Below are 10,000 nucleotides of genomic sequence, written 5' to 3' on the forward strand. Positions count from 1 at the left end.
CTCTCTCTCTCTCTCTTATATAGGACTCAATGGTATTTAGGAAAATATAGCTTAGAATACGAACAAAAAGTCCGATGATATAGAGATCTTTTATTCTATATAAGATTTATTACCAATCCTTTTATACAAAGTAGCTTAAAAAAACATATCATAATCCTATAATTATCACAGAATGTCCTTCCTTTCTAGGATGAGTTTCTTTGCATGACACAATAAACGAAGATCGACTCTTTCTTGGTACATTTACTACAAGTTTGCTGAGTTTTATTTTTCCTCCTAATTAGTTTTCATCTCTCTCTCTCTCTCTCTCTCTCTCTCTCATACACACAAACACACACACACAAACACACACACACACACACACACACACACACATATATATATATATATATATATATATAAATATATATATATATATATATATATATATATATATATATATATATATGTGTGTGTGTGTGTGTGTGTGTGTGTCTGTGTGTGTGTGTAAATTTGCGACTGATTGAGGAGAGTGATCATAAGAAAGAGATGAAGCAAATGTATTATGGTTTATGGATGATACTGTATTGGTGGTAAACTCGAAGGAGAAACTGGTTTGATTAGTTTTAGAGGGTGTGCGACCAAAGGAAGTTGAGAGGTAAAAGGGAAAAGAGTTAGGTTATAGCATACTGTATATGGAAAGGGAAGAGAGTGAATAACTGATGTAAGGTGTTAGGGGCCTGGAATTATCGTTAGACAATAGATGGTTAGGAATGACTGTAAAGAGATTTTTATAAGAAAGTAATTTGATCCAACTTTGATGTATGGATCGAAGACTTGGGGAATGAAAGTGTCGGACATACATATATTGAATATGTTCGAGATGAGAAGTCTGAGGAGTATATCTGGTGTATCTGAATAAAATAGGGTTAAGAACAACAGTATAGAGGAGGAGATTTAGATTAAGAAATGAATTAGCAGATGGAATGGATATGAAGGTGTTGAGGTGGTTTTGCCCTGTAGAGAGAAAAGAATATGGCATTTTGCTCAAGAAGGCGGTGAATGCAAGAGCTGAAGGGAGAAGTACAAGAGGAAGGCCAAGGTTTGGGGAGAATGGAGAAGTGAAGAAACATCTAGAATTCTAGATAAAAGTAAGATAGATGTATTATAGGCAAAAGAACATGCTACAAATAGAAATGAATGACCCAGTTCTGATAGGCCCTGCTGCTCACTTCAGTTACCTTAGTAACTACTGAGGTAACAATAGTAGGGCATTCAGCATATGAAGCTTCATTTATAGTAGATAAAGGATGGTGTACTGTGACACCCTAGAAGTACCAACCAAACTTGGCCTAATCGCTCCATCGGTTGGGCAGGGCGAAGTGAAAAATGTCCACATTTTAATGGTTTTTCATACAAACACACAAACATTTACAGTACACACAACACGCGTGCGCACACACACACACGCATATATATATATATATATATATATATATATATATATATATATATATATATATATATATATATATATATATATATACTGTATATATATATATATATATATATATATATATATATATATATATATATATATATATATATATATATACTGTATATATATACTCTCTCTCTCTCTCTCTCTCTCTCTCTCTCTCTCTCTCTCTCTTTATATATATATATATATTATATATATATATATATATATATATATATATATATATATTATTTCTAGCCAAGCTTCAACCCTAGTTAGAAAAGCAAGATGCTATAAGCCTAATGGCTCCAACTGGGAATAATAGCCCAGGAGGAAAGGAAAAAAGGATATAATTAAATGATGAGATAAAATTAATAATAAATCATTCTACAATCAGGAACAACGTCAAAACAGATATATTATATATAAACTATAAGGTTTAATGGTTTAAAGGTCGCTCATGAATGGCAGAGGCAAGGGAAAGTGACATTGCCCTAGCAATCAGGACAATGCCCTAGAGACTGACCATATATTTTATGATCAGCGCCCAAGCCTCCTCCCCACCCAAGCTAGGACCAGGGAAGACCAGGCAGGGGCTGCTAATGACTCAGCAGATAGACCTATAGGCTCCCCCAAACCCCCCTCCCTAACCTTAGCTCACAAGGATGGTGAGGTTGCAGACAAAACATGGCACTAATGAGTCTATGCGGAACTCGAACCCCCCGACTGGCAAACACCAGGCAGAGACGTTACAAATCAGGCTACAGCAACGTATATCAGCCTGTTCAACGTAAAAACATTTGCTGCAACTTTGAACTTTTGAAGTTCTACTGATTCAACTACCCGATTAGGAAGGACATTCCACAGCTTGGTCACAGCTGAAATTAAACTTCTAGTATACTGTGTAGTATTGAGCCTCATGATGGAGAAGGTCTGGCTATTAGAATTAACTGCCTGCCTAGTATATATGTATAGGTGTGTTTGTGTATTAGTGTGCGTGTGTACTCTTTACTAAACTATTTAGACGTACGTTTGTCAAGTAGGTGTAAGGGAAGGAGGCAATTGATAGAAAGATTATATATGGAATAAAGTACAAAGCATAAAAGACATACAGTAATATACTTTCTTTTTTCAATTCCAGGTGAATAGTTCTTTATAAACTATTTTGCTCGACTGTAATGAGGGAGTACACTTAGAGCCATCTTTTAAGAAGAGGGAAGCATTGAAGCGTAGCTAAAGATTGAACAAAGAACTTAAATCCTTATTATTTTCCACCCACGTTGGTCGAGTAGATCCACTATATGATTGTACGTAACAAAGGCGTAGCAGTCGTTCCAGAATTGAAGTATCTACAAGATTTTCTTCTGTATATTTATAATTAAATGTATTATACGGGAAAGATACTATTTAAAAACAAACACACAAACAAATACGCACACACACACACACACACACACATATATATATATATATATATTTATATATATATATGTATATATATATATATATATATATATATATATATATATATATATACATAAACTATTGGCATGTACGATGGGACAAAGTTATTAGAAAGGTCTCAACTTAATAACAAGGAAGATTGAGATTGTGATTAAAATACAGATACAAATAGCAATGGGTTGTGGCTAAAATGCTGATACGATTCTTTTGTAGGGAAATAATAAAGCTAATATTGCTAGATGTCTTTATGAGGTTCTTCTATCATTTTCAATTGACCTCCTAATAATAACCGACAAAATACATATGTTGATATAGATATAAATATAAAGTCGATAAGGAAACTATTCAAAATGATAGGGTTAATTAACTCTTTTAATCTGATGAATGAAAAGGATTTCAGCATCAATGCTCTCTATTTCTTATAGTGACTTTATAGGAATTGTTTGGTACATGTGGTAAATGGACTATTTGTATAAGGAAATATTTTAACTCATAATGTATAGATTAAGTGATTTTACGTTTTTTTTCCGATATATATATATATATATATATATATATATATATATATATATATATATATATAATATATATATATATATATATATATATATATCCATTGGTGTGCTAGGTGTTATAGAAACACTCTACCGGATTATTTGAACTTTTCACTTATATTCTAACTACTTTCATCTTGTTTAATCCAACTCGATTGAATGGACATCTCAAAAAGGTAAGTTTAGTATTTACAGCGAGACCAACCAGACAGAAAGTGCTGCAGATCTCACATTACGAGACAATATCTATGACCATGTTTTCATTTCTTCGTAGAACTGAATTCAGCATCAAACATACGCCAACTTTCTGAAATTCTTGCATTAGCATAAATTCAATTGCCACAAAGACACGGTAACACGGAAAAAGAGGATAAAGAAAATTAAGCGTTCTAATGCATCTCTTAAGTCAAGGTTTGGTAGGAGTTGGCAACTACGAAGCTTAGAGGTAAGGCATGGAACTCCACAGTTTTATATTGTGGTGAAGTCGTTCCTTTGTGGTATTGTTTTGTAAGAGGACATTTGTTGGGGGAAAGAAACGTAAACTCGTATGATTAATGTCATTTCTATTTTCCTAATTGTACGTAATACTATATCCCGGAGTTTACAATCTAACGCTACTAGTTATTTAGGTAACTTTTTCAGAGCTGCGTCACATTTATTTTAGTTTAAAAAAATCTGTATTATATTAAGTTTAAAAATTGTTGGTCATTTAAAATATATAGAGATTTTAAATGAATGGATTATTAGCAGATGAACAGTTTGTTTCTTTTTTCTGTCGATCTTTTATTATTTTTTTGGCAACAATGGTCACTAACCCTTTCCCGGTAGTATATTCCTGAAGTCTGAATGGAAATAGACCCTCTCTGATATTAGAACCCTTCAGAGTGTGATTTGTAGCGGTGATGTCGTGAGACGTCGTGAGACTCCACCCTTCTAGCGCTACCACGTATACGCTTTTCTTAATTCTTGCAGAAGCACCAGTTATACTAATCTTATATAATAGGTTTCATATATATGCAAGGAATATGGGACCATTGCTCAATGAAACACGCAGAGAGCTATGGTCATGGCAATCAGCCACTTCATTACAAAATAATTCATGCAGAAACACCAGTTCTGAGAATATAATCTAGCGAGAGGTTATAATATTGGTAGATATAATTATTTAAAAAAGTACAAAGGTACGAAGGCATGTGGCTGGCAACATTGCTTAATAGAACACACCAGAAGGGCTATTGTCCCATGTCAATCAGCTGTTTCGTTACGTAATACTTCACCCATTGAAAAAATAACTCATCTACTCATATTTGGGAGTAATTGTACCCTTCAAAATGCACAAATGTTGTCCGGTTGATCATATATATTTCTTCTGCAAGTTTATTTTTCCTTTGCTGCTTATATACATATATATTTCATATTGTTGTTTTGTAGTTTGGACTCAATGTTTTGAAATGTACAGATTTAGTCAGGTTTGGCTAGACTACAGATGGTAATTCATGTTTGGAAGTATACAAGTTATGAGACAGGAAATATAGACCTTTATTTAAGCTGCTACGGTAAAGCTATGTTGCAATAGAAAAAAAAAATTCTTTTGATAATATCAAACGGAAATGAGTAAAAAATCCTTCTAGTCAAAGAAGAATATACCAGAATTTTTTTTTCCAATTTGCACAGATATGTAATAAAGCACAATTTTACGCTGTGTATCACAACCAAGGCCATGCTCACTTTTGTTGTGCAGATATCAAAAACTATGCAAAATTCTTGCTTTGCTTTTATTATAATATTACCTTTGTAGCCTCGGATACCACAAACCTCTCCTTTGCTGATATTTTGTTGTAAATTTTAAAATCAACTGCATAGCTTGGAATATAAAGGAAAAAAAATAATTGTTTACAAAAGATCCTTTCATACAAAATTTTATTATTTACAAAAGATTACTCACTTTGTACATCATACCAAAGTTGATTGACTCCAAACTGCACCGTTCCATTGTCAGCCAGATACAATAAAAAATGGAATAATTCATGTGTTAAGAGCTATTATAAATACATAAAGTTAATACGTTGCCTTAACACTTATCAAAAACTATTGTGAAGTGTGAGAAATATGAATTCGAAAATAGGTTTCTTTTTTTCCATTTGAATCAAATATATGCCAATAAAAAAATACATAAATATCACTATTTTTCCCTTAATGATTTGTGCCTTGAAATTTCCCATTCTCCATGTTCCAGGAAATGTTATGAGCCAAATTACGGGGACGTTTAGGTTGTAAAGACAGTACCTGTCGATGACGGCCTTTACATAGCGGTGCAGCTCCCCTTGGCGGCCAGTTAAGCTTCTTATGATGGAGGTTGGCTGACAAGAAATCTTACCTCACCCAACTCCACCATTCCTTATTGCACTTCCAGTGCAATACAGCAAACTATTCAACTGGTTTGCAGTTTTTACAGAATCCACACGCCTGAGGAACTTCTTTAGTTCTAGGTCTCAAATGCAATTTCCATAGTGCGCGTTGACTCTAACAATGGCATCTGCTACATCATGTGATATTTTCCTAAAGGCAAAATCATCATCCTCTGAAGATGACATTGTCTCTGTTCTAGAAATTGGATCCTGTGGCCAGTCTTCCATATCCAGATTTTCTGTCTTCTCACTAAAAATTTATTTTATCTCTGCCTTGCCAGTGATCTCAAAGCCCCCATCCTCATTCAACTTTCTAAAAAATGCCACATCAGGGACCTTTTCTTGGCCAAGAGTCAAAACTGCTTATCGATGGCGACTTTCACTGCTACTTAAAAATTGCTGGGGAAGAGCTGTCATGCTAAACTCGGCACATTCAATTTGGCGCTTGCAAATAGCACTAGTTTGGCTTTGCATTCAAGAGTACAGTCCCAATTTTAAGGTCGACATCATATTCTATGGTTGGATCAGATTCACTCTGTACTTTATATTTAGAATTACCAACCAATTCAACGCTGTCTAATGCAAACCTTGGTCGAGATTATTAGCTTTACATACCGCCTACTCAAACCAAATCGACCAATCGTTGCCTCGTGTATACATTGAAAATCTCGACCATAAACATCAGTAGCTGGGCCGTGTTATATGCCTTGCATCTGAAATATAAATAAAGAAGCAATCCAAAATTTTTGATAAAGTAAAACTAAAACTAGGGCAGTCTGTTACAAAAATTAGTGCAGTGTAACCTGAACTTTTGCCAGCATAGTTTTAAATATATACATTTTTTTTTCTTAAATTTGGTCAGCATGGGTATAAATGTGTCCCCTTTCTCTCTCTTTCAAGGTAAAATATTTCCATAAAGAATGAGTTTCTACAATTACTGACGAATCATGTTTGCATGATCAATAAATACAATTAACTGAAAAACATCCAGAGACCTTTAACCAATAGTATTTTCATTGCGGTATAGGTGTTTATAATTAAACTGGAGCAACTTTCAGCTATTTGGCTACCACTTGTTCTTTCCTGGTCCTTTCTATATGCAGACTACTGAGCAGTTTTTGAAAATTTGTATGCCAATATATTTTTCATTATCATAATTATTATTATTATTATTATTATTATGTAGTGTCTAAACCACGTACACACACACACACACACACACACACATATATATATATATATATATATATATATATATATATATATATATATATATATATATATATGTGTGTGTGTGTGTGTGTGTGTGTATATATATATACACACATATATGTATATATACATATATATATATATATATATGTATATATACATATATATATATATATATATATATATATATACATATATATATATATATATATATAAATATAGGTATACATATATATGTATATATACATATATATATATATATATACATATATATATATATATATATATATATATATATATATACATATTTCTATCTATCTATCTATCTATCTATCTATCTATATATATATATATATATATATATATATATATATATATATATATATACATATATATATATATATATATATATATATATATATATATATATTATCTATCTATCTATATACACACATATATATATATATATATATATATACATATATATATATATATATATATATATATATATAGAGAGAGAGAGAGAGAGAGAGAGAGAGAGAGAGAGAGAGAGAGAGAGAGAGAGAGAGAGAGAGAGAGAGAGAGAGAGAGAGAGACACACACACACACACACTCTCTACTAAAACCAGAGTCCACCAATTTCAGAAACAGGTCATGGCAACTATCAATGCAGTGTCATCCAGCCAACTTCGACCCACCCTCAACAACCCTCAAGGAAAGTAAAAAGTAGCATACGTTAAACGCATATTAAGTATCAGAATATGTACTTTCTTAAATGATGTAATGACAAATATTACCTGTATAATGTACTTGTGAATCCTTACCCACTGAGAACAATATCCTTGATTATGCCTATTGTGTACTAGCAGAAATTATTTGTATGGTGCCCTGGTAACAATGAACCTGCTCGAAAAGCTATTGCCCAGTCTTCCTTCCTTTCAACCAAGGATGCCACATGACAGAAAGTTAAGAAAATATGCTCATTAAAACAAAATTTAAATATGACCAAAGGAAATTAAAATGGTGAATTAGACAGTGGACATACATTTAAATTTGATTAGTAAACTTAGTGATAGAATAAATTTTCTTCTCAATTTAGTTCAACTCTTCATCCAAAAAGATCAAAGACCTTGGATTTCATACTAATTTGTTGAATTATAAAAAAAAAAAAATAGTGACTGACTTTACATTTTAATGAACTATACAAATGGGACATTTATAGGGAGAGGGAGCTGGAGCAATAGTGCACTGAATGCTTCTAAAAATTGACTATTTCACATTACCTTTTGAAAATAGGATATTTAGCCATGAGAGAATAGGACTGGAGAGACTGCCAAACCTAATTAAACTTTGCTTCTGAGCTAGCATAAACAAGATTCTTCATAGTAGCCATAAGATCTTGATTATCTTTTTGAATTCTATGTTTAGAATCCAATGGCTAACGCCATACCTGCTGAAGCAAGTGGAAAATACATTGGAAAACAATTTGCTGACGGCCAAGATACAGCTAGACTTTTTCTTTCAGCTTCAAAGCTGTCAGTCATGAACGACTGTGGAGCTCCTCTGCCATAGAAAACACATCCACCTAGCATCTCCTCAACCATACCAAAGCCTGCCAAGCAGAAAATAGAACAATAAATATAATTCAGAGAAAATAATATTACTGGTATGGATGTTAACAAACAGAATTATAAGTTAAATCATCATATTTAAATTACCTGTAATATATAATGGTCTAGTTGGGCACAAACACCTTCTTACTAAATGCATTTATTCTGCACATTATGCAAATACTTCATTAATTTTTTTCTTTTACCAAAGAAGAGTAAGGAAAAAAAAGTAGACTAACAAAATTCCTTGGAGGTTATTGTGCTTGGCATCAGGAAACTACTATCACTTAAAAAGGCATATAAATTTAAATTTTGCTTAGGCAAATATATATTGTATGTGCTGAACTTCCATAACATTAAAGCAAAGTCTACAATTAAAAAAGATTTTTCAGGAGTTTAGGCGAGTTCTGAATGATAGAATACCTGTAGTAGTTAGAGTGGAGTGCAGTATTAGGATGAAAGTATGGGGCACACTAATATGCAATACAGTAAGTCATAAGTGGCTCCCCCAAAATCACAGCGTCTCGTGAGTGAGAATGGACTCTGTATTTGAAAACATGATTGAACGAGTTGATAATGGAAATAAAGATCAACTTTAATCGTTCATCATTCAGATAATCATAAAAAATAAAATATAATAATTATTATCAATAGATTATATTCTTTTATCAAAACTCGCCCAATTTCATGAGATATATTACTCCCTCTCTCTCTCTCTCTCTCTCTCTCTCTCTCTCTCTCTCTCTCTCTCTCTCTCTCTCTCTCTCTCTCTCGTCACTAAACATGTCGCCCTACATTTGTAAACCCCATTAGGAGATTAAATTATTTGAAATTATGTTATCCGAATTAGCAAATGATAAACGAGTATTGTTGTACTATATCAACAATACAATGATTTTCATATTCACATAATTTATGATTTACATCACTTTTTTAAGGATCTATATTCGTGCTCAAATCCCTTCGGGTTTTGATTGATGCACGGTGACTTTTCATTTAGATTCACAATGACGGCAACTATCTAATGGAGTGAACTTATATTTATGCGTAATACGTATTTATACTGTAGATATACAGCAGACTGAAAATAGATTTGATCATTGCAATAATCAAAGAATCACACAGCTTAAAGAAGATTATTAAGAGGGTTCAAGATTTTTGGCATCACTAGATCCTTTGGGTAATTGAATTCTCGTGTTTAAATACTATAAAAAAATGAGAGATAAATGTAATTGTAACACTACTTTTATAGCAATGAGTTTAATGGAGACTTGGTATTTTGCGAAACGTGTA

The sequence above is a fragment of the Palaemon carinicauda genome, chromosome 5 (assembly GCF_036898095.1).
Source record: "Palaemon carinicauda isolate YSFRI2023 chromosome 5, ASM3689809v2, whole genome shotgun sequence".
NCBI lineage: Eukaryota > Metazoa > Arthropoda > Malacostraca > Decapoda > Palaemonidae > Palaemon > Palaemon carinicauda.